The sequence below is a fragment of the Narcine bancroftii genome, unplaced genomic scaffold (genome assembly GCF_036971445.1).
Source record: "Narcine bancroftii isolate sNarBan1 unplaced genomic scaffold, sNarBan1.hap1 Scaffold_266, whole genome shotgun sequence".
Lineage (NCBI taxonomy): Eukaryota > Metazoa > Chordata > Chondrichthyes > Torpediniformes > Narcinidae > Narcine > Narcine bancroftii.
Genome location: NW_027212001.1, coordinates 325,347 through 348,408, shown reverse-complemented (window position 1 = coordinate 348,408; position 23,062 = coordinate 325,347). Strand labels below are relative to the sequence as shown.

At 39.8% G+C, this 23,062-nt stretch overlaps 1 long non-coding RNA gene across 1 annotated transcript in view; it reads right to left on the bottom strand.

Moving 5' to 3' along the window:
- Positions 1–11,949: 11,949 nt before the first annotated feature.
- LOC138750787 (uncharacterized) overlaps positions 11,950–23,062 on the bottom strand; it is a 28,815-nt gene continuing 17,702 nt past the window's right edge. The window contains exons 2-3 of the long non-coding RNA XR_011349504.1: positions 14,322–14,456; positions 11,950–12,063 (exon numbers count right to left, since the gene is read on the bottom strand). This is a non-coding gene — a long non-coding RNA (uncharacterized lncRNA). The remainder of the gene's footprint in view (positions 12,064–14,321; positions 14,457–23,062) is intronic.

The window sequence follows — 23,062 nt, the reverse complement described above, 5'->3', positions numbered from 1 at the left end:
GGTTGCACGACTCTGAATATACCACTTCTATTTAACAATAGAAGACTGCTGAGCCCGCGAGGCTCTGTTCAATATTGGAAGTGCAGGTCGCAACTGGACATCTACATCACCTGTCATTCTTTCCATTTCCAGCAGGGCCCAGTAACAGGCCAGTAATTGTTGTTCAAAAGCAGAATAACGAGTGGCAGCCTCAGGCATGATTTGTGACCAGAATCCCAATGGGACTCGGTGGCCCTCTTGTTTCTGCCAGAGGCTCCAGGAGGCCACATGATCAGTAACGGAGTCCTGTAGTTCATAGGGGGTATTTGAGATGCGGGGAGAAATGGGCAGGGCCTGAAGAATAGCCTGCTTGGCAGACTGGAATGCCCTTTTCTGATCGTCACCCCATAAAAAGTCTGCTTTCTTTCGGGTAACCTTATATAGAGGACGTAAAAGCAATGCAAAGTGTGAAACATGGCATCGCCAGAATCCCAATAACCCCAGGAAACGCTGGGTCTCTTTTTTGTTAGTAGGAGTGGTCAAGACTGCGATCTTATTGCGAACTTTATCGGGAACCACCTGTTCTCCAGAATGCCACTGAATTCCAAGGAAGATAACTGTTTGGGACGAGCCCTTTACCTTGGCGGGGTTAATGGCCCACCCTCTTTGCATCAGGGTATTTTGGACACTCTCCATACCCTCCTGTACCATCTCTTCCGTGGCCCCTTGGATCATCACATCATCAACATAATGGTGAATTGAGAGGGAAGGCGATACTGGCACCGTCTCCAAATCACGGGCAATTAGGCTGTGGCAAATAATGGGAGAGTGTACATAGCCCTGAGGGAGGTGGGTGAAGGTATACTGGTGTCCCTTCCAGGTAAAGGTGAACTGATCCTGTGAGTGTACAACTATAAGAATACTGAAGAAGGCATTAGCGAGATTAATGACAGCATACCATGTTCCTGAGTTCGCAGTAGCAATGTTTTCAATAAGGGTAACAATGTCTGTAACTGCCGAAGCCAGTGGTGGGGGATGTTTGTTCAAAAAACGATAGTCAACTGTCATTCTCCAGGAGCCATTCGGCTTCTGCACCGGCCAAACAGGGTTATTAAACGGCAACGTTCTGGACCTCACTACCCTTTCTTCTTGCAAAGCATCAATGGTGGCAGTAATCTCTTCCTGCCCCCAAGGGAGGCGATATTGTGGAATGCACACTGGTTTCGGGGGGGTGAGGCACCATCACAGGATCCCACTTAGCCCGACCCACCACTAGTCTTTTAGTAATAGTCCGAATTCCAAATGTAAATCCCCCTTGGCTAGTATTAAGGGCCGTACCGGCCAACATATTAATACCCAGGATATACTCGTCAGTGGCAGCCACCAGGGCATATAACCATATAGGGGAAGGGCCATCACCCACCGTGGCGCGGACTTTTATTTCCTTCGCTAGGGTGATCGCTCCTCCCATCCCCTCTATTCAAAATGTCGGTCCAGTCCAGAGGTCGGGGTTACCAGGAATCACCGAGTGCTCCGCATCGGTGTCGACCAAGGCCAAATATTGGCAGTCATTACCCTCACCCCAATGGATTATTAACGGTATGTAGGGCCGCGTGTCCTCGTGTATCCGCCGTATCTCAATGGAGTGGACATGGGGGCCCTGCCCACACCCTCATGCTTTAGTAGCATTCGGGGGCTTCCAGGCCCACATGCCACTATTATCCATAAGAGGCTTTTTAACCAATTGTTGTATCTCATCACGGGTAACTGGAGCAAGAGAAGCTGACTTGATAGGAGCAGCAGTGGGAGCAGAAGGCACAGCTGGGCCAGGAGGACTCAGCAGCTGGGGATGATGTTCCCCTGCCTTCCTCTTATAAAGGGCATAAAGGACCGCGGTAGGTTTCCCATCAATATCACTTTTAGGTACGCCTAACTTTAACAAGGTCTTGTCGGTCCCTTGTTAGCAGCAGCCCCTCTCTTTTCATCCTGCTTGTCTGATTTAACCTGGGTTGTACGTGAGTGGATTTTACCTCCCAACTCTAATTCTCTAAGCCCAGATAAGGCGTGCACTGCCTCAGACACAGGGTGCCCAATTAGCGGACTAGTTACGGACAGAACCAGTCCCCGTACAATGAGTTGGGTGGAACGAACCAATCGGGTATGCATTCCGGCAGTGAATATCTCTTCATCAGGGCTCCCCCCATGTACCCACAGCCTCAAACGCCCTGCATATAAGGCAGAGGCCAGGGCCTGCTGACAAATTACTGCTATACCCTCCTCTGGGATTCCCCAATTGTTCTGCAAATGTAAATCCCAATCTACTGGTGATGGGTATACATGTAGCAGGGCATCACCTAGAGTAGTAAGTAAGTAATCCACCTCTCTCCCTCTACCCCGCAGCTCAGCAATGACCCGGATATCAGTAGTCAATGTTCCTAATCCCAACAATTCCTCAGGGGTTAAATATACATTACCCCCTCCTTGCTCCCAAACACGCAGGAGCCAGGCCGCCAGAGTTTCTCCTGCCTTTTGCCTAAATCGATCTCCAATGGCAGCGAAGTCACGTATCATTGACTGTTTCCGACCCCTGTTCCCACTTTGACCCACAGGGTCCTTTGCCCAGTGGACGGGATGAGGCCTAGGCCATCTCGTAGAGGGGGTCGGCCATAGAGCATAAGCAGGGGTTCGGGTATTTTCCCCTGGGTCCGCTTGGGAGACCGGGGTATCTATCCTTTCAATCTAGAGAATGGATTACATCATCCACCCTTCCGTCTGTTTGGGAAGTCTGCTGTCTTACGGGGTATGCGTGAACAGCAGGTGTAGAGGGCAGTATGTTAGACACATGCTGAGGAGAATCTGCATTATTACCATGGTCATCATTCCAAATATTCCCGTCCCATTCATCAATTACATCAGGATCGTCGCTATTCCTTATCATGGCACGAATACGATGTACGATGTACTCCATGCCTTTCTTTATCTGCACAGAGCTGCTGCCGGGATTTAATATTACGGCAGATTGTTTGGACATGCTTATCCTCCCATTCTTTGGCTAGACCCTGACTGGTGCGAACAATCTTGCTCATCATGGAAAAGCGTTGTCGCAGGGCTTCTAGTTCCTCCATTAGTTGCTCTCTCTTATGCTGAGATTCTACTTCTTGCTGAACTGGTTCTGCTGAACAGAGTGGCGTAAGGCTGTGGCCAGCAGCCAAAAACCATTTGTTAGCATCCCCTTTTTACCAGGAAATTTACTTTCTCGAAGGAGAGTGGCAACCCGCTCTAACTTCTCATCCCAACTGAGGGGTGGTCCAAACAAGGACAGGGTATTGGCCAACATGCCAAACCCATCGTCTTTGGAAGTCCATCTCGGAATCAAGAACTGCTCAGGGCTCACCTCTTTCTTTTGGCAAAACATCTTGAGACCAACCCTGCTCACAGCGCCAATTGTCCTGGGCAAACTTGGACCTCTCACTTTGTTCGTTTTAGATTGGTCACAGTGTTTAAGCTACCGAAAGAAAATAGACACACACACCGAGAGCAGTTCAGTTTATACAAATGTTTATTACAAATTCAAAATCTGATTTCAAACTACAATACGCTAGCCCTTCCCAATTATACTTATCAATGCCTGGACTGGTCCCTACTGCCGAAGCGATGCAACAACTGCACACGTAGTAGGTTGTCGGGTCGCCAGTAGCAGCTTCTCCACCTCCCTCGACTGGGACATTAACTGGACTCTAGAAGTTCTTCTTCTTGCTGAGAGATTTTGCCACCTCTTGGAGAGTCTCAAACTTCAGCAGTGGGACCATGGCTTATATTACCCAAAAGTTGTTTACTTCATAGCTTAACTCTTTGAACAAATGATTTAATTATCTTCAAGATCTCCTGACAGTCTGCGACCAACAAAAGAAAATTGCATCTCTGGGCCTCATGGTGGAATTTAGATGTGTCTTCTGATTCAACTGCATCCTGGGCCCCGTGGTGGAATTTAGGTATATCTACTAATTCATATGCATCCCTGGCCCCTCAGTGGAATTTAGCTTATGTCTGCTGATTCTAAAAAACAAGCAGGTTCACAGCATTGCAGAAGCAAAGGCTGCAAAACTAAAAAAACACGGTTTAAATCTTCCATTACAGCACCAAATCCTGGTGAAGTTCATAAATGTTAAATTCTGTGCACAGTATAAGAATTGCCTGCAAACAGTGAGCTTGGAAGCTCATTCTTCAAGTGAAATTGGACTGTGAACCAAAGAACTTTTCTAAATTTATCAACATCCATTGCTGCTGTTTTTTCAATTGCCCACGAAAACTCGCATTTCAATCAACCAGACAAGACCTCATAAAATGTTATGAGCCCAGAGGACCCCAAAACCCAGCAGCAATAGATATTCACCATAACAAATGGTTTCTTAAACAAAAGTTGCTTTTAATTATTTTTAAACATGAAACAGAATCAAACTTTAACATCTCTATTATTATTAACTTACTTAACTTATCCCCCTTCTAATTCGGAGCACACATGGATGAGGAAAGTACAAATACAGAGGATTATAGTAAAATATATAGATGAGGGAAAATTTGTTGAGTGAGACTCAAAAGATTTTACAGAGGATAGATCTGGTGAGTTGCAGTTGGAATTGGAGAAATTGAGGGTGCAAGAAGAAAGAGAGGAACATAATTTTGAGTTGTAGAGACAACAATATGAGACCGTCCAAGCTGAAAGGCAAAGAGAAGAGGCTGCCAAGTAAAGAGCAGAGCCTGAAAAACAGATGATATTTCAGGCAGAGGAAGCTGAAAAAGAGGAAATATGAGTTAGAGGTAGCTGAAAGACAAAGAAAATATGACTTGGAAAAGATTGAAAGGGACAGACTGTATCAATTAGAGAAGATGAAAACTGAGAGGGAGGAAAGTAAGAGAGCTGAGGCTGTAACTCCTGGGGAGAGGTTCTTGGTTAGTAGAGGTAAATCTTTTGATGAGCGAGATACAGATACATATTTTCAGCTTATTTAAAAGGTTGCTGAGAGCTCAAGATGACTAAAAGAAAAGTGGCCTCTAATGCTCCAAAGTGTATTGAAGGCCCATTTTTCTGGCCTGGTTTGTGGAAGGATGTTGTAAATTGGTGCAGGACATGTCACTTTTGTAAGGTTGTGGGGAAACCTAAACAGGGTTTTCCATTGGCTCCATTGCAACCTTTTTCTGTTGTTGGGGAACCTTTCATCAAAGAAGAGGTAGAAGGACTGCTTCAAGAAATCTCTTGGAGCCTGCCACATAGACCACCGCCAGTGGGCTGATATAGCCTCAAACTGTGCATCTTGGCGCCTCACAGTTTGGCGGGCAGCAACCTCCTTTGAAGAAGACTGCAGAGCCCACCTCACTGACAAAAAACAAAGGAGGAAAAACCCAACACCCAACCCCAACCAACCAATTTTCCCTTGCAACCGCTGCAACCGTGCCTGCCTGTCCCGCATCGGACTTGTCAGTCACCAACGAGCCTGCAGCAGACGTGGACATACCCCTCCTAAATCTTCATCCGCGAAGCCAAGACAAAGAAGAAATAGGCCCCTTGCAAAAAACTAAGCCTGGAAATCAGTACTTATTAACAATTATGTGTACAGCATTGAGATTTCTAGAGGATATGCCATTAGAGAATATTAAAGCCAAAACAGTGGTAAAGGCCCTGGAAAGATTTTTCAGTTTTTGGATTACCTAAAGGGATCCAGAGGGATCAAGGGGTCTTTCAACAGTTGATTTATGAGTTGGGAATAAAGCAGATCACTTCATCTGTGTATCATCCTGAAACTCAGAGAGCTTAGGAAAGATTTCAATCTACTCTTAAAAATATGAGAGATTTATTGTCTGGAGAATGGAGGAGATTGGGATGAAGGTATTCATTTATTGTTATTTGCAGCAAGGGAGGCTGTGCAGGAGTCATTAGGTTTCAGCCCCTTTGAAATTGTGTTTGGCCATCAAGTTAGAGGCCCTTTGATGTTAATAAAAGAACAGTGGATTAATGAGGATGTGAAGTTGTATTTGCTGGATTATGTTTCTAAATTTAAGGATAGGGTACAAAAAGTGTGGACTTTGGCTCGAGAGAATTTAGAAATGGCTCAAGGTAAAATGAAGCATTTATTTGATAGGAAAGCTCATGAGGAATTTTAAGACAGGAAGTAAAGTTTAGATTTTATTTCCAACACATGACAATGCTTTGAGAGCTAGATTTACTGGACAGTATATCTTTAAATCAAAACTGAATGATGTTAACTATGTTGTTAACACTCCAGATCGAAGGAATAAAACTCAGGTTTGTCACATAAATATCTTGAAACCTTATTATGAGGATAAGGGTAGTGGAGAACAATCTGTATCTGAGGTGTTAATTGCTGAGAGGGTTGAGGAAGTTATGGATCATAAGATTATGGGAACAGAATCTTGTGAGAATATCCTTAAAGAAACCATGGTTCCTGTGCACCTGTCTAACTCAGCATTTTTGGAAAATTTGGAGGAAAAGTTAGGCCATCTTAAGTCACAAGAACAGATGCAGTTGGAAGAATTAATTTTGAAATATACAAATTTGTTCCCTGTTGTGCCGAAAAGGACATCAGTGATTTATCATGAGGCGGACATGGGAGAAGCAAGTTTCATTAAACAACACCCATACAGAATAAACATTCAGAAAAATAAAATCATGGATCAGGAGGTGGAATACATGTTGGGAAATTATATTGATGAGAAAAGGAGGTTTTACCAGAAGCATGTATTCAAACAGTGGAAATTAAGGAGAGCAGATGTACCAAACCTGGTAAGGGTGTCATAGATGTTTTCAAACCTTTTATGCCAGAAGGCTTGGTTTCAGAAAGGAGGGAGAATTGCAGGTTCCTGTTAAAATTCTTAGAAATACTGGGGCTGCTCAGTCACTGTTGTTAGAAAGTGTTTTAACTCTGGATCAAAGGACTGACATGGGAGACAACTTTGATTAAAGGTGTTGGAGGTGAGGTGGAGTCAATATCTCTTCACAATATAGTGATAAATTCAGAGTTAATTAAAGAACCTGTTGTAGAAGGAGTAATTTTAAAATTCCCCATGCAGGATGTCTCATTTACATTAAGGAATGTTTGGCAGAGGATAAAGTTGGGTCAGTTTCAAGATTAAAAAATCGGCCTAGTAAGGATGAAGTTGAAAAGGATTGTGAGATGTATCCTGAATGTGCTGTAACAAGGTCTTTGTCTAAGAAAATGATGAGAGCTGAGGAAGATCCAGTTGATAGAGACTTGCCCAGTGCTTATAAAATAGCTTTGAAAGAGCAGGATAATTGTGAGAGTAAGAATTTCTCTTTGTCAAGAAAAGAGTCAATTCAGCAACAGAAAATAGATACAGATCTTATGGACCGAGGTGAAAAGAAGTTAATGAATAGGCAATTAAAGAAATGACTTGTGCATATTACTTGAAGGGTGAAATGTGAATGAAACCTTGTTTAGAGGAATAAGGTAGTGGAGAGCAATCTTTATCAGTGGTGTTAGTTGTTGGCAGGGTTGAGGAAGTTATGGATCATAAGATCATGGAATCAGAATCTTGTGAGGGTAACCTTAAATAAACCATGGTTCCTGTGCACCTGTCTAACTCAGTAATTTTGGAAAATTTGGAGGAAAGGTTTGGCCATCTTAATTCACAAGAACAGATGCAGATGGAAGAATTAATTTTGAAATATACAAATTTGTTTCCCGATGTACCAAAAAGGACATCAGTGATTTATCATGAGGTAGACGTGGGAGATGCAAGTCCCATTGAACAACACCCATACAGAATAAACATTCAGAAGAGTAAAATCATGGACCAGGAGGTGGAATATATGTTGAGAAATGATATTATTAGACCTTTTAGAGTCTCAGATTAGAGTTCTCCTTATATTTTGGTACTGAAACCAGATGGAACTGTTAGGTTCTGTACAGATTACAGGAAGGTTCATTCAGTAATTAAAACAGATGCTTATCCTATTCTGAGAATAGATTATTGTATTGATAAAATTGGGAGAGCTAAACTTCTTACTAAGTTGGATTTGTTGAAGGGTTACTGGTGTGTGCCTCTAACTGAGAGAGGAAAAATATTTCAGCTTTTCTTACTCCATCTGGTTTATACGAGTATAATGTGTTACCTTTTGGCATGAAAAATGCCCCTGCATCATTTCAAAGGATGATTAATTCAGTTATCCAAGGGTTAACACATACAGATGCTCATATTGATGACTTGGTCACAAAAAGTGACACAGGGGAAGAACATTTAAGGGAATTGGACAAATTGTTTTCAAGATTATCCAAAGCAAACTTAACTGTTAATTTAGCAAAGAGTCAATTTGCAAATGCCACTGTAATAAACTTGGGTTATGTAGTTGGTCATGGCAAAGTTGCACCTATTCAAGCTGAGTGAATGCAATTTCTGAGTTTCCTATTCCCAATGGCAAGAAGGCAGTGAGAAGGTTTTTAGGAATGGCAGGATATTATAGGAAGTTTTGCAGAAATTTTGCAGAGGTTGCTCTTCCTTTAACCAAACTTTTGAAGAAAGGGGAGAAATTTCTATGGACTAAAGTTTGTCAGACAGCATTAGAAAATTTAAAGGAGAGGCTATGCTATTACCCTGTGTTAAAATCTCCTGATTTTTACAGACCATTTTCTGTAGCAGTGGGCGTGAGTGAGGGAGCAGCAGGTGCAGTTTTATTGCAAAAACATAATTAAATTGACCATCCAGTTGCCTACTTTAAAAAAAAAATTAAATATTAATCAAAAGAACTATTCCACTATTGAAAAAGAACTGTTGTCTATTGTACTGTTTTTTCTGTGCCGAATTTTGATGTATATCTCAGTACCTCTCAGGAACCAATTGTTTTTTTAAAACTTTATTGAACAAAATATAAAATACAAATAAAGATTAAAATTTAACAATACATGATTTTCTCCCTATATATCTTCCTTCCCCCTCCCCTTCCCTCCCTCCCAACCCCCCTAATATCTACCCCAATGAAAAAATATTTTAAAAACTGAGCTAAAGTGTATATATATATATATATATATATATATATATAGATATAGATATATCTATAGTTTATTTAATGATGTGGAGAGTGCCAATCTCATCTAAAGAAAAAAGCCATTATATTCCCAAACTCAGACATTTCAAATATGGATTTCACATTTTAATAAAGAAATAATAATTATTACATAAATTATGTGTTCTTTTCCAATGGAATTCAAAATTTCAACTCTGTGTGCCATCTTTGAATGTTCAATTCAGTTTCATTCTTCCACGTAATTACTGTACATTTCCTAGCAACTGGTAAAGCTAAATGAATAAATGCCATTTGAAATTTGTCTAATTTTAAACCTAAAGTCAATGTTGTGGTATATCCCAATAAAAATAATAATGGATAAAGTGCTAATTTAAATTTGAATAAACCAAAAAGATGTCACTTTTTCACAAAGCCAAACTGATTGTAGAAAAGTACCAATCTCTTTTCCACATTGGAAACACACATCTGAAGAACTAAAACCATATCTTTTTAAATTCTCAGGAATTAAATATAGTTGATGTAAAAAAATGATAATCTATATCTCAGATTGATTAATCTAGTCATACTATCTTCACTCTCCCATTATCCTCATTCTCCCATTTATTTTTCATTTTATACAAATCAGGTTTAGTAATCTTCTGTTACACAAATCATACATTTCTGAAATAAAACCTTTTTCAACCCCATCAGTTAATAAAAGATCAAACTTACATTGTTTAGGTTATTTCAACTCATGCCCTAAATTATCTAATAACCAAATATGAACTTGATAATATGCAAACAACATGTTTGACATAATTCCAAACTTTTCCTTTAAACTATTAAATGACAAAAATTATCCCTCTTCATAACATCTCCCACCAATCTGATACCCTTCTGTTCCCATGATCTCAAATAATGATTATTCACTGAAAAAGGAAATAATTTATTATGACATAATGGGGTTTTAACCAAAATTTTACCTTTAGTTCCAATAATTTGGTCCCTACTATATCATATCTCCATCAAATGCTTCAACACAGGTAGATTATAATTTTGTAGAAGACAAGGATTCCATTTATAAACATTTTGTTCTGAAATCTGGGCCAATTCAACCTTAGACCAAATAGGGGATTGATCCATATCAAACATCCTATTAATAAATTTTAACTAGGCTGCCTCATAATGATTCTGAAAATGTGGTAATTGAAGTCCCCCTAAAGCATACTTCCATGTCAACCTTGATAATTTAACTTTCCATAAATATAACTGTATCATTGTGTTTAATTCTTTACAAAATTCCTTTGGAAGCTTATAGATTGAAAAAGATACTGTATATGAGGAAAAATATTCATTTTAATACAATTCACACACCCCAATAAAGTTAATGGTAAATCTTTCTACCTATTTAAATTAAATTAAATTTTATTTAATAAAGGTATATAATTTAGCTTATATAAATGTTGATAATCGAAATCAATAACTATTCCTAAATATTTAATCTTATTTAACCATCAAAATTGTGTCATCTGCTTACAATCTGAATATTCCTCATTTGCTACTGGCAATATTTCACTTTTCTCCAATTAGCTTTATAACCTGAAATGTCCCCATACTGCTCCAATCACTTTTGTAGATAACCCAGAGATTCTTTAGGAAGTGTTAAGTATATTAAAACATCATCCACAAATAAATTAATTTTATATTCATCTAAATCTACTTTAATACATTCAATATTAACATCTTGTCTAATTGCTTGAGCCAATGGTCCTATTACTAATGCAAATAAGGCTGATGGCAAAGGGCATCCTTGTCTAGTCGAACTAGTTAACATGAATGAGGATGATATTTGTCCATTTGTCACCACCCTGGCTGATGAATTCTTATATAAAGCTTTAACCCAACCAATAAAGAGCTTAAATTTCTCTCAAACTTTAAGTAAAAATAACTCCATTCCAATCTATCAAAAGCTTTCTCAGAATCTAAAGCTACTATCATTGGTTGATTGAGTGGCTTTCTACAAGCATTAATCAGAGAAATTAATTTAGCAATATTAACTGCTGAATATTTATTCTTAATAAACCCATCTACATGAACCAACTGTGGCAAAAATTTAGCTAATATATTAAGTAAAACCTTAGCTACTATTTTGTAATCTACATTCAATAAAGAAATTGGTCTGTATGAACCAACTTTTAATGGGTCTCTGTCTTTTTTTTGGAATAACACTAATTAATGCTTTAGAAAAAGATTCCAGAAAAAAAACCCAGTATCAGTCGCTTCTTTCAAAGCATCCATAAATACAGGAAGCAGTAAATCATGAAATTCTTTATAGAATTCTGAAATAAATCCATATTAACCTGATGATTTCCCACTTGGCATAGACTGCAAAGCTTCTTTCATTTCTAAATCAGTAAAAAAAATATCCAACTCTTTCATATTTTTTCTTCCAATGATGGTAAATCCAAATCTGACAAAAATGTCTCAATTCAGGCATTATCCTGCACCACCCCAGAAGTATACAAATCCTCATAAAACAAACTAAATTCTTAATTAATCTCCTGGGGTTTGTAGGTAATAACTGAACCTTTTCTAACTGCATTTATTGTCCTGGAAACTTGTTCTATCTTCAACTGCCATCCTAAAACTTTATGGGCACGTTCCCCTAACTTATAAAAACATTGTTTAGACCTTTGTAATAACTTTTCAAATTTATAAAGTATTATAATGTAACTTTAATTTAGTCAAAAAAGCCTTTTTATCTTCCATCGAATTTTGTGGTAACTCCTTTTCTAAAACATTAATTTTCTTCTCCAAATTTTGACTTTCTACCAAATATTGTTTTTTAATTTTAGTTGAATAACTAATAATCTGAACTCTCAAATATGCTTTTAAAGCATCCCATAAAATAAATTTACTTTGTACTGAATCTTAATGAATTTGTAAAAAAGATTTAAAATGATCTCTAATATATTCAATAAATTCAGGTTTCTTTCACAACATTGTGTTAAATCTCCAACAATATGTAGTTCCTCCATTTTCAGAACCTATATAACAAGATTAATAATAAAAATGATTAGACAAAATTCTACTTTTATATTCAGCATGTGCATTACAACTACCTTGTAATTGTGCTGATACTAAAAATAAATCTATTCTAGAAAAAGGTTTGTGTCTAGCTGAATAAAAAGAAAAATCCCTCACTGTCGGGTGTAATCTCTTCCAAATCTCTTCCAAATTTAAGTCTTTCATAATTATTGACAGTTGCTCAGCCATCTTTGTTCTCTTCAGAGTTTTTGGAGTTTTTTTCCAATGACAGATCCAAACAATTAAAATAACCTTAATGGAATATTTGGGAGATAAACGGATAAAGTTAGAGTAGGTTACATATACATATACATATACACACACTTTAAAGCAGATCTTGTTTGAAGTACTGAAGAATTCATTTTGAGGAACTTTACAGAAACTATGGAGAATGTTGTGCACATTTCACGTCAGTGCTAATTGAAAAGATGTTATTAAAGCAACAAGCAGGAGACACTCTGGCTGTTGAAAGCTCTTTGCAAGGGTTTTGACAGAGTGCATAGAAAGGTCACTCCTGGGTTTTTGTTTACCTAAAGACAACAGCTTAACCAAGAAGACTAACTCCTATTATTTGCTGGAGAAGGTCAGGGGTTTTGCAAGTGAGAAAGTCACATGGGCTTTCTGGCAGTTGGAGAGAGAGAGAGAGAGAGAGAGAGAGAGAGAGAGAGAGAGAGAGAGAGAGGAAGAGAGAGAGAGAGAGAGAGAGAGAGACTGGGCAGACAGCTGAAATAAGCAGGAGAAGCTGGTTGGAAATGAAACAAACTCCAAGTGGTGGATGGCTGGAAGTGCTATCTGTCTGATGTTTCTCTTGGAGTAATAGGAACAGAAAGGAACTCTGTGGTAGCCTGCTGAAAGTTAGTTAGCTTTTACATTCGATTCAGTCTTCGCAACAGAGTAGAGTATTGGTTGTAAATTGAATTTTTTTTTCAGAAGTGTGGACAGCGATGAATGTGGATGATGAAGGGTTTTTAATGGAATTGTTTTTAAATCTGAATGAAGCGAATGAGAATGTTCTGGTGGGTGGTGTGTTATGAGCCCAAAAGACCCCAAAACCCAGCAGCAATAGACATTCACCAAGACCCTGATGGGGCAAGTTTCATCAGCAAGACATTGAGGTGACAAATGGTGGTTCCTCAGTTGTGGAAATCCTGGAATAAGAAATCTCTCTCTGCAAACCTTCCTGAGTGGTAAACATTTACCTTTCGAGCACCAAACCCTGGTGAACTTTATACATGTTGAATTCTGTGCACAGTATAAGAATTGCCTGCAACTAGAAATTTGGAAGAATGAGAAGTGAGATTGAACTCTGAACCAAAGAACTTTTCTTACATTTACATACACATTACATATGCGTGCGCTTAGAATTAGAAGGGGGTTAAGTTAGGTTAGTTAAGCTAATAGAGAAAAGTTAAAGTTTGATTTTGTTTTCATGTTTAAAGATAATTAAAAACAACTTTTGTTTAAGTAACTACTTGTCTTGGTGAATGTCTATTGCTGTTGGGTTTTGGGGTCCTTTGGGCTCGTAACACACCACCCACCAGAACATTCTCATTCGCTTCATTCAGATTTAAAAACCCTTCATCACCCACATTAGGTGCATAAACATTTATCGCTGTCCACACTTCTGAAAAAAATTTAAATTTACAACCAATGCTCTACTCACTGTTGCGAAGACTGAATTGAATGTAAAAGCTAACTAACTTTTTATGTATTAAAATAGCCACACCTTTTGCTTTTGAATTAAAATGAAATGCTATTACGTGCCCTACCCAGTCTCTTTTCAATTTCTGATGTTATTTTTCAGTGAAATGTGTTTCTTGTAAAAAAGCAATATCAATCTTCATCTTCTAATATAAGCTAATTCTCATTTCCTTTTAATTGGATTATTAAGCTCATTAACATTAAAATTTGCAAATATTAAATTAGCCATATCTCTAAATCACCCCAATAATTGCACCTCACACGGCTCTACAATTAAAAAAAAGCTCCTTCAAAAAAATTTTTTAAACCCAAAAAAGAAGAAAAAAACACAAAAGAAACAAAAACAAATACCCCCCTCAAAAAAGAAAAACTACAACAAATAGTGTAGTAACTCCCTCAGTTATATGGGTGTGGCCAATGCCACCACTGGCAGATGACTTCAGAAGTGGCAGAATTGTTCACCTCCCTCCAAATCAAACACTACTGAAAAAAAACATATTTTTCATGTTTGACCCACTTCTTTCAATATACAATCGACTTGATCATCATCGTCGATATCAATCAACTGCAAAGACTCCAACTCTTTCTTTCCATTCTTCACCTCTGAAAGCTTCACAAGTGGCTGATTCATCAAATCCTGATGACCTATTGTCTGGCAAAGAATTAACAAAAGTTAAAGCATCGTAATCATTTTCAAAAAACTGAGCTTGATAATTCCCGTAAAAACCCTTCAATACTGCCGGATACCTTCTTCCATTATACAGCTTTAGCTGAATTAAATTCTTTACGTCATTTGATTATATCATGACTTAAATCAGCATTAAAAAACACCCTATTAACCTTAACCATTAAAGGGCTCAGATTTTTCCAGGCATTTTGCACAGCGAGACACAAAATCATCCCACGGTCCTGATACCTAGGAAAAAATATTTCCTTATCACTCGGTGTACTCTATTTAATTCCAAACCGTCCAGAAATGCCTCAACCCCCAACACCTCAGGAATCCATTTCTGAAAAAACTTTACTGCTTCTGGTAGCCCCACGGTTTTAATATTGTTTATGTCAACTCTGATACTCCAACGAATCTATCTTCTTCAACAACTCCCTCTTTTGAATTTCCCAACCAGTAAAAGAATCCTCAGTGTGATCCATTCTTTCCTTATACTGATCCACCTGATCTTTACAGTCAAAAAAAGCTTCTTCAATCTTCTTAAATTTATCTTGCACATTATCAACAGCCTTCAAACATTTATTAACATCCATTTTTTACTGACAAGACATCTGTTTTTCATGGTTGAAATTTCACCACATATGTCATTAATTTTCCCTTTGATTTCAACAAATTGCTCATTAACGGCAGCAAAATCTTGATTCAATTGCAAAGCCAAATTTTTCAACTGTTTGGCAATGTTCATTAAAACTGGATTTGTTGCTTCAGCTCCAACAGATGCAGATGTTAAAACTTGAGGCCTAACTTCCATTAGTCTAGCTGCCTCCGTAAGTAGTTCTTCTTCCTCTTCACCTGGCTCTGGACCACTTGACTTCAGGTCTGGGACCCCCCCCCATCCCTCGCCGCTGGGCTGACCACATCGGGGCGGCAAAGGCCGTGTCCTGCCACAGCCCAAGCCCAGTCTAATAACATGACTGGCTCATCCGCAGCACACATGTGAGCGTCACCAGACAAGTCGCTGTGCACGGCCAGGTCATTGGCCACATACATGCACCCACTACTGTGCATGTCGCTGCGTGCCTCTGGCCCGCCAACCGTGCATTGGTCTCTGTGCATGCTCAGAAAATAAGACAGGAGCACCAGGAACGTTGGCACCATCTTGGAGATCAGGATGCAAGGTAGGCGCCGGCGTTATGTTTAACCTGCTGGAGGAAGTCCTCTGAGGCTTGGACATCACTTCACTTGACTCCTGAGGCTCCTTTTGGAAGGTAGGGCAAGGTTCTTCTTCACTTTCAGCTCATTTAAATGTCGTTTTCTTCACTAGTTATCTTTTTATTTTCTTCATTGCTGCTATAGTCAATGTTTAATCAACTTCTTAACACTTTTTAAAAATTTTGTCAAACATTTATAAGTCGGGGAGAGGAGTTTTCTAACGTCTTTTTCCTATGCCATCTTGCCACACCCACCTCAGGAACCAATTGTGATATTTACTGACAATCCTCTGGTGTTTTTGAATAAAATGAAGAACAAAAACAGAAGATTGTTAAACTGGAGTTTAATATTACAAGAATACAATTTGCAAATTATTCATATCAGGGGTTCAATTAATGGCAGATTGTTTGACAAGATGTTAAAATTGATTCTGTATTAAAAATACTCTCAACATCATTACTTTAGTTCAGTTATAACTGAATTTTAACTCAAGAGTTAAAATTCCTTTAAAGGGGGAAGGTGCGACAGAATATTTAGGAATATTTTTGAGAGATATATTAGGAAAAGTTAGAGTATGTTACATACACACACTTTAAAACAGATCTTATTTGAAGTACTGGAGAATTTCATATTTACAGAAACTGTGAAGAATGCCTATGGGTGGGTGTTAATTGAACTGCTGTTGTGGAAATAAATGAACTATTGTCTTTAAAAACAAAAGCTCAGACATGCTATCTGCTGAGCATCACTGCCTGGTACCAACTATCAGGACAAGAATTAACCCGAGAGGGTTGTTAACTCGACCTGCGACATCACAGGCACCAGACTTCACTCCATCAAGGACATCTACTGAGTCGATGTCTTAAAAAAGCAGCCTTATCCTTAAAGACTCCCACCCAGGCCATGCCCTCTTCACTCTGATACCATCACGAAAAAGGTACAGGAGCCTATAGTTGAGCACTCAATGGCACAAGGGCAGCTTCTTCCCCGCTGCCATTAGATTCTTGAATGATCAATGAACCACAGACACTGCCTGACTTTCCATGCACTGTTATTTTTATTTTTTATAGTAATGTTGTAAGATGGTTATAATACGAATGCTGCCATAAAACACCAAATTTCATGTTTGTGACAATGAAAAATTGATGTGTGTGAAGGAATATAATTATATAAAAAGAAAGGGGAGGGCAATAGGTCAGAGATTGGTAGATAGATAGATAGATAAATAGAGAGATAGAGAGAGAGAGAATTCACTTAATTAGTGGCAGATAGATAAAGTTCACTTAACTATTGACCTAATGTGAACACTCAACCTCCCCTCACTTGTCAGGAAGGCACAACCATAAAATATTTGCAGGAATGTACCCTTGTCTCAAATTATTGAGATAGGAGAAATTAGATGGGCAGGTTTTTTTTCATGGACTGCAGTGTGACAGTATAGGCGTGAAATTAAGAGGGCACAGCCTTCCTTCCCATGACAGCATTCTGAACCCACAGATTATAATTGAAGGTAAGATAGGGAAAATGTAATGGGGTAAAATGTGAAGCCTGCAGATGCTGGTATTGGAGTAAAAACACTCAGAAATGTTGTAAGAACTCAGCCAGTATCACAGTGTCCAAAGGATACATTGGAGCTGGCTGCTACAAGCTATGGCTCTGTGGAGCCTATAGTGCAGGAGAGGTTCTAACTGTGTGCAGGTCAGTTCAGAAAGAATGACATGAACCCCAGTTGGGTGGAGTTAACACTGAGCTTTATTGGGCTCACAGCCCTGCTTTTATTCTCAAGATGAGGGGCATGGTCAAAACCCTCTCAGCACTGACTAATGTGTTTGTGATCCGCTTTCCCTGATAGCTCTTTTGGTTGTGGCCAATTGGAGGCAGTGCTGTGGGCCTTGTGCAGCCTGCTGGATCGTTGCATTCGTCCTTCATTTTGTGAGGCCCCATAGGGGAGCTGCTAAGGGCTGCCACAATATTACTGACATTTTGAGCCTGAACCCTACTTAAAGGAATAAGCAAAAAACAGGAAGGCATTAGATCAAATACTATCAACTGGCTGGGGAAGGAGTCCAGACCAACAAAAGGTGCCAATTGCAAATGATAAGAGGAGAGGTGAGAATGGACTTTGACACTGTTAAAGGAGACAGAGGGAAAAGGTAAGAGGGAGAGAGAGAGAGAGAGAGAGAGAGAGAGAGAGAGAGAGAGAGAGAGAGAGAAAGGCGATGGAGGAATTTGAGGGGGGGGAACATAAACCAGAAAGGTTGATGTTAATGCCATTTGGTTGGAGGGGGCCCAGACAGAAGATGCAATGTTTTTATAGATGACACTTCTCAGCTCCTAATATTTCGCAATCTCAAAAGATGTCATCTTCCAAGAGAAGTAAAGCCTCGATATTCCAAATTGTATCTTATTCACCCAAATAAATCAAACTTTATAATTGAAGTAATAATAGCTTTAATTTTTCATTGATCAAAGAGAATAAACATTTTCATAGCTTCGCACTTCATAATGAGCATATTGTAAATGTTAATGAGACTCAACTTCAAACAAATATAAACAAACAAATATGATGATAAATGATTAATAATGAATAATAATGATTAATTCAAAGAAAAGTTTCTGGAGTGCTCACATCTCTTCCGTGGTCATTCCAAGAATGAGAACACACTCCTGGTCCACTAGGATATGACTACACTGTTATATTCTTAAAGGGAAAGACATAAAACATCCACAAATCATAAACACAAGGTTTGAACCTCTACAGTTTTTCCTCTTGTCAGACTAGCAGTGCATGGGACCATAGAACTGGTACTTGAGGGCAATAGTATATGGAAGTAGGGTAGGCAAATGTGGACAGCCATGTGGTTTGGAAAGTTTTGTGGGTGTGGGCTAGGTACAGAGACATTGAACAGACAGCGTTGTTGCATGAACGAGTTTGAATGAAGAAACTGTTTCCCTGCTGTATGTCAATTATTCAATGTGAATAAAACTCGGAATGTTTGGGAACATTTAGTTTAAAACTCATGCAAGTTTCAATGTGATTTACGCAGCTTCCCCGCTAATGTAAACAGAAAAGCAGCGCCCTGTTTCAGCTGCTCCCTGAATTTCCGCTGTGTCAGTGTGTAGATGCATGTGTTGGTGCACATACTGAGCATTTGCAAGATATATCCGAACTCCTGCAGTATATACATCGGCGTATTCAAATAGTGGTCCGTGTAACTATAGTTGACCATTTGCCAGTTCGTGGAATATACGACAGAGGGAATCCACAACAATGTGAAATTGGCAGACAGACAGAACAACAAAACCAAGGACCTTCTCCTGTGTTTCATCTCCAGGTCCTCCTGTTTCTCACTGCCTTTCCGAAGTTCTCTGCGAACTTTATTTGCCCTTACGATGTGTCTGATGGTCAATCCATTGAACAAAATAATTAAACCGATCGGTAACAACGGTGTAAAGATGCTGTCAAATATCTCGAATGCTTTCCACGCTGGTGAAGTGAAGTATTCAGCCTTCAACTCGCAATTCCACGGCACGCCGACAATTATGATCTTGGGCTCCATCATAAAATAAAACGGGACGCACCTGGCGCCGCTCACTGCGACCACAGTGACCGTAACAACGGCTGCCGTTCTCTCCCTGCAGTATCGTTCGCGCAGCTTCTGGCAACTGATCGCAATAAAACGATCGAATGTGAAACTCACTGTCAGCCAAACAGAGCAGTCGATGGTTGCAGACCACAGTACACTTGTGACAGCGCAGACCGGGGTCATGTGCAGGAACCTCGCATAGGTATAGAGGTAATTAATCTGCTCCAATACAACAACCACTACAACCACCATCAGATCTGCCGTGGCCATTCCTACCAGGTAGCGGGTGATGCATTTCGAGAGTCCGCACTTTCCGCGGGACACGATCACAATCCCCATGATATTGACTGCGAGGAAGAAAAGAGAGTTAGTTCTGTGAGAGATGAGTACAACTGATATAAAAATATGAAAATGAAGAAACTAAAATTGATACATGGGTAGATGAATAAAGCCAGTATGAACAGGATAAGACATGGATATTAGAATGCAGGAAGCAGAATCAGTCTGAGTAAGATAAGAATCTCCTTAGACAGAATCAGCATGTTCACTGTATGAATGAGATAAGGATAGACAATAGATAATAGAATGTAGGAAGTAGAGTTAGTCTGAATGAGATAAGGGTCTTCTAGCCCCAGATAGAATTAGCAGGTTTGCATATGTAATTAGTAAGCCTTAGACAGTATTAGCCAGTTCTACATATGAAGGGGACACAGCCCTGAGGGTCGGGAAGGTGTAAATTAGAACAAGGACAGGTTTGTGAATAAGGACAATGAAGATAATGACATGATGAGACACCGACAGGATACCCCCTGGTCCTCCAAGAGCACAGAAACAGCACGTAGGCAGGCAGGATTGCCTAATGCCAAACCTCTCCAGGAGGCAGAAGAATGTAAGGGGGAGGGTTTTCCTATACTGAAATGAACTGTATAAAAGTTGGGTGAGCCCCAGTGTATGTGTGTATTCCCAGGGTAAGGGGAAGCACCCAACTTGGCATTGTTGTATAATAAATGTTCTTTGTTCTCAATTTTTGTCTGGAGCAATTTCTGTGAAGGTACTTCTGTTTCTAACAAATGGGGGCTCGTCCGGGATCCCACTCCCTCCACTGACAAAGTGCCCAATGACGGGGGTAGGTGCACCCCAGCTGATTCAGCTGGACTCACGGACGAAGGGTGACAGGTCAGTGGATGAAGCGAGTGATATCCGAGAAGAGGCATTGAGAACAAACAACGAGAGGACGTTAAGGAAGCACGCTAGAACTAGCTACTGGACCTCGGTAAGAGAAATTTTACTTACCTGTTAATATGGGAGGTGTGAATAGTAGGGAAGAGAATCCTGGTGAAGGATGTGAGAATCAGATAACCAAGCAAAGCCCGTTGGGATTAATGTTATCTGATTGGGGCGCGGGGAGAACCCGTGGAAAGGACAAACTGACCATGGTCAGGTATTGTTGTCTGGAATGGGTTAAAAGCCCGATTAAAGGGAGCTCTGTATACTGGCCAAAGCTCGGATCCGAGGATGACTGGATGTGTCAAGCATTGAACATCTGGCTCTATCAAAACCAAAGAGATAATATTGAGAGCAGGGAATATGCAGCCTGCTGGCTCAGGGGATCGTTTGATCAACTGGTTTTGAATGAAAAATAATGCAAGGACAAGAGAGATGAGGAACCTTTTGTCCCTGAACCACAAGGATGGGATGTGTTACATTCCCTTCCTCCACCTTATGTTCCTCCTATGCCGGCTCCTATCTTTCCCCCCCTCCTATGCTCCACCCTTCTGCACCTTCCCCTCCTCCCCCACAGCTAGAGAAAAGAGAAGAAAATAGGAGTGGTATGATGACCCGTTCATGAAGCACTCGATTACTACCTCTATTGACAAGAAAGAGAGGCGACTTTAATTCAGAAGTGTGAGACCCTCCAGGAACAAAGGGCAGAACCCTTTGATTCATTTCCCAGGGAGCAGGAACCTAGACCTAATAAGCCAGAAACTAACTGGATGAGACCTCTGCGGGAAGTTCCCGTGGGAGAGGGTCTCGGTTTCGTAAATGTACCCCTGACCAGTACAGAGGTGCGTAACTTTAAGAAAGATTAGATCAATTTTTGGGACCAAATACATAGACCTGGGATGAGCTAACATCTTTCTTTAAAACACTGTTTACTTTGGATGAGCGTGGAATGATTCGCCAGGCAGGGATTAGAGTCTGGGATAAGGAACACCAAGGGAGACCAGAGGCGATACCCAGAGAAGCTAAATTTCCCCTGGCAAAACCAAATTGGGATAAGAATACTAATGATGGTTGCACATTAATGGAAGAATATAGGGTTAATTTGATAAAAGGAATCAAGGAATCTGTTCCAAAGGGACAGAATTTTAAGAAAGCATTTGAGGTTCCCCAAGGTCCCGAGGAGACCCCCTCTGCATTTCTGAATAGATTGCGTACGGCCATACAGCAATATAGGGGTCTGGGCATAGAATCCCCAGCAGGTGAACAACTAGTATTAACAGGTTTCATTACAAACTCATCCCCAGACATCAGAAGGAAATTACAGAAAACTGAGAATTGGCATGAGCAAGGAATAACCCAGCTTCTACAGATCGCACAAAAAGCATTTGTCCAGAGGTCTGAGGATAAGCAGAAAGGAAAGGCTAAGATTTTGATGCAGGCAGTCAAGGGAGTAGTGGAGGAACAACAAGGAAAGGGTAGGGACTGTGTGCCAGCTTCTGGACATTGGGAGAAGCGCCGGGAGTGGGAGAGTAAAGAACAGAGATAATTTCAAATCACAACTTCTCACTTCAGTCACTGACCAATAGTAATTAAAATTCATGCTGAAATGTAAATGTCATAAATGATCATTTATCAATACTGTAGAATGAGCGAATTTAACTACCAGTTAATTTCATTTTATGAAATAAATTGTATTCAAACATGATTTTGCACAGGGAGTATGTGAGAGTTGAACGATGTTATAACATTTGCAGGGAGAAATGTTCGTGCTAATAGGGTGAGTTCTATACGTCTTATTTTTAAGTGTATGTAAGATAAAGAAAGGATCTGATGTGTAAAGTTGCTGGATCAGCCAGTTGAAGGGGGAGTGTGCATGTCCCTTTAAGCGCATTGTGGCACTTGAAACTGACGCTTCAGGCTCCTGTCTTGCAGTTAGCAGTATGGAGCCCTATCAATAGATTTAGTAAATTTCTTCTACACATTCAGCAGTCAAGGTCCGTGAGTTTACAGATCGCCCACCTCTGGAGAATAAAGAAACCTCTGGGGATTCCAATAAGTTAATGATTGATTTCTCTGGTGCATTTTCCTCCGGAGAGAAATTAATGCCTCAGCACAATTTCTCTGTATTGCCGCTGTAATTTAGTTCATGATAACTTCCCCCATTCATCAGGTTTATATTTAAATCCGGTCGTGCAGAAGTTACATTGTAAATAATCACGGAGGTAAACCCTGCGCGACTGGATTTAGCTTAAGGCAGAAATAAACCTGCGAACTGGTCTATGGTGGTGTGTGAGTACTGCAATAGGTGGAATATGATTTAAATTGGTGGCATAGTTCAGAACAATTGGGTGCATAGGAATAACAATATCATTAATAGCTCACAGATCTTGTACCAGATGCTATTCAGTACGTCTCGGCTTAACGACTGCAAAATTGGCATGTTACAGAGTGATTGGCATGGCACCAATATTTCTTGATTCAATAATGACTCCACAAACTCCAGGATTCATGCAGCAGAACTTTAAGTGGAATATAATAGAAACTAGCCTGTACTTAAATGCTTCA